The 3,535-nt window shown below is 39.9% G+C and overlaps 1 non-coding gene across 1 annotated transcript; it reads right to left on the reverse strand.

Annotated features, from left to right (window-relative positions):
• Positions 1-705: 705 nt before the first annotated feature.
• On the reverse strand, positions 706-807 carry LOC126070798 (U6 spliceosomal RNA). The gene has a single exon (XR_007516315.1). It is a non-coding gene; the product is annotated as a U6 spliceosomal RNA (small nuclear RNA).
• Positions 808-3,535: the final 2,728 nt, after the last annotated feature.

The raw sequence follows: 3,535 nt of genomic DNA on the forward strand, positions 1-3,535 counted from the left end.
AGTATTTACTGATGAAGATCAAAGACCACAACCTTCAGTATGGATTACACTTCAACATAAAGAAAACAAAAATCTCCACAACTGGACCAATAAGCAACATCAAGATAAATGGAGAAAAGATTGAAGTTGTCAAGGATTTCATTTTACTTAGATCCACAATCAACACCCATGGAAGCAGCAGTCAAGAAATCAAAAGACACATTGCATTGACTAAACCTGCTGCAAAAGATCTCTTTAAAGTGTTAAAAAGCAAAGATGTCACTTTATGAACTAAGGTGTGCTTGACCCAAGCCATGGTGTTTTTAATCACTTCATATGCCTGGGAAAGCTAGACAAGGAATAAAGATGACCAGAGAAGAATTGATACCTTTGAAATTTTTTTAAAGGATATTGATAAGGTGGTAAAGGATATTGATATGGACTCCAGAAGAATGAACAAATCCTTCTTTCTCCCCAGTGGTTGTCCTATATTACCGCTGCTTTTATTGTTGTTAGCTGCCTTCAAGTCAGCCCTAACTCATGCTGACCACATGCACAAACCAAAACCCAAACTTGTTGCCGTCGAGTCTATTCCAACTCATAGCATCCCTACAGGACAGAGAAGAACTGCCCCATGGTGTTTCCCAAAGAGTAGCTGATGGATTTGATCTGCCAACTTTTTGGTTAGCAGCCAATCTCTTAACCACTGCACCAGCAGGAGTCCAAAAGAATATGGGACACTTCAGGAGTTTGCATGTCATCCTGGAGCAGGACCATGCTAATCTTCTCTGTATTGTTCCAATTTTAGTATACATGCTGCTGAAGCAAGCTCAAAAGATGGAAATGTTGCCTGGTTTTGTGTCATCCCCATGGTTTGTTATGGATCAGACCACATGATCCATAGGATTTTTATGGGCTGATTGTAAGAAGTAGATCTCCAGGCCTTTCTTCTTTGTCCATCTTAGTCTGGAAACTCCACTGAAATCTGTTCAGCATCATAGCAACGAGCAAGCTTCCACTGACAGATGGGTGGTGGCTGCACATATGGTACAATGGCTGGGAATCGAACCCAGGCCTCCTGCATGGAAGATGAGACTTCTACCACTGAACCACCAATACTCCTGACTCATGGTAACCTTGTGTGCATCAGAGTACAGCTGTATTCCATAGGCTTTTCAATGCTAATGTTTTAGAAGTAGATCTCCAGGCCTTTCTTCTGTGTTACCTCTAGGTGGACTCAAACCTCCAACCTTTTGGTTAGCAGCTGAGTACGTTAGCCATTTGTATCACCCAGGGTCTCCCTATATTAGATCACCCACAAAAAAAACCTGAGTAATACCTTTACACACATACTATAAATCACCATCTTCTAATTTTCCATTAAAACTTACCTGCCTTTGCTTCTATTTCTTCAGAGCTCTGATCTTTACTGGGTGTCAATGTTTGCAATAGGTTATTAACAAGAAAACTCATCCATTCTAATATGTTATACAGTTAATTAATGTTACCTCCCTCAAGATAATAGGACATATGTCCTCTTAAAGGCTCTTAAGAAATGACAGTAATGACAGAAATTTCAGGCACCACTGCAGACTGATGAGGGAGATGGATTTTAAAGCATCGGGGCCTCTCATTGATCCTCAAATTATTCCACATAGGCAGCTGCTGACTATGCCCATGAGTGAGCCAGTCTCTCTCTAGAGAACTTTATAAACAACGTGAATTTCACTGTTTGACTGGGTGAAGCATAGTTCTCCCTGCAAATAACCTGTTTTAAGGTATCATATATTTATGATGCTGTGGCTTAGATCTTAAGACTAGGAAAGATATCCCTCACTCTGCAACTGAACAGATCAACCTGCTCTGGAAAATTGGCAAATTTGGAGGCCTCTTTAAGATGCCAGGTAATTGACTTATCATTGTCATTCTGAATTTCAATTTAAGCATACACACTGATAGAAATGAAAGAGAAAGCTGAAATTCCATTGTGTTCCCTGCTCCCCCAGAACATAATTTTTCCCTCCATCTGTGAATCTCCTGTTGATATCAGGGGGAGTTACCTCGTGCAGAGAGGGGAGACACATGCCAAGAGAGGGAAGCCCATTATGTAGTTGAGAGCTAATTTTGCTTAATCTTCTTGATCATCTTAAAGAGCATTCTAAGACCCCACAGGATTTAAACAAAAAAAGATAAAGTTGAAGAGGGACTGCTCAGGCAGAGCCAGTGTAATATTTATTAATGTCGTCCATCACAGTGTGTTTATGTGCCTAACCAAAATTTAAAACTGTCTGATTGAGACCGGAGGAGCAAAACCAGCTCCTGTGTCAGGGCAAAACAGATAGACTCACTCCATTCCTACACACTTACATTTGGAAAATGGAATGAAACAAAATGAGCACGAGAGTAAAGACTTGTGCTTCCATTTAAAATGAAAAGAGAGATAAGTAAAAACATAAATCTGTGGCCCCAGGTTTATTCTTAAATAGAAACCTCATCTTGAGGGAGACTTCTGTATTCTAATGTTGTTACCGCTAGTTGCCATTCCTTCTCATAGCAACCTCATGTGTGCAGAGTAGAACTACTCCATAGGGTTTTCAAAACTGTGGCCTTTCAGAAGGAGATAGCCAGGCATGTCTTCCAAGGTTTCTTTGGGAAGGTTCAAACCACCAACCTTTCAGCTAGTAGCCAAGCGCTTAATTATTTGCATCACCCAGGCAGTCTTCCTTGTTGTGGAAGTAGAAATAATATTCATGGAGCCTTATTCTTCACTTTAACCCCTTCTCGGGGAAGGGAGGTGAATGCTTGAGAGAAGGGATCGAAAAGGGCAGGGGCGGGGTGTATCCTCAACACTTAATAGACCAACTTCAGGTAGAATCATTGAATCACAAAATCTCAGAGTTGGAAGAGACCTTAAAGGCCTCTAGTTCAAGCAGGAGGTAACACATTTTGTGCTTGAACTCTTCCAGTGACAGAACATTCATCAATCCCTCAGATAGATCATTCTAGGTTTCAATAGCTTAGCATATTAGGAATTTCACCTTTATAATATTCTGAAATCTATGCTCTTTTTATTTACCCATATTGGTCCTACTCTGCCCCTTGGAGCCAACCACACATAATGGATCTAATGTTTCCTTCACTTTATGGGCTTTCAAATATTGGGAGATAGTTTTCTTTGAATACCAACACCTTTTCTTCCTCGATGGTTTAATATGCAGCTTTAGAGATACAATACCATTGCTGAAAGCTTTCCAAACTTCTTGAAGCCTTCCTGCCTTCCAAAGACCTACATCGTGTAGTTGGACTTACTTTTTCTCTGAAATTTTGAAATTTGCTCTTTCTTATTTGGGTGGTTGGTTTATCTGTAAGATTAGCTACTTGGGCCAACAATTTTTTATTTTATAAAGTTAAATTTGAGGAGGGCAAATGAAGTCCTTATGTATCTTCGAATCCTCTATAACACCTGCACCAGCACTCGTATACACAATGGGCTTGAAAATTCATTGAGCAAGTACTTGAGTAAATGAAGAATCTTTATATTCTAATACCTGCATAA

This window comes from Elephas maximus, chromosome 2, assembly GCF_024166365.1.
Source record: "Elephas maximus indicus isolate mEleMax1 chromosome 2, mEleMax1 primary haplotype, whole genome shotgun sequence".
NCBI classification, from domain to species: domain Eukaryota; kingdom Metazoa; phylum Chordata; class Mammalia; order Proboscidea; family Elephantidae; genus Elephas; species Elephas maximus.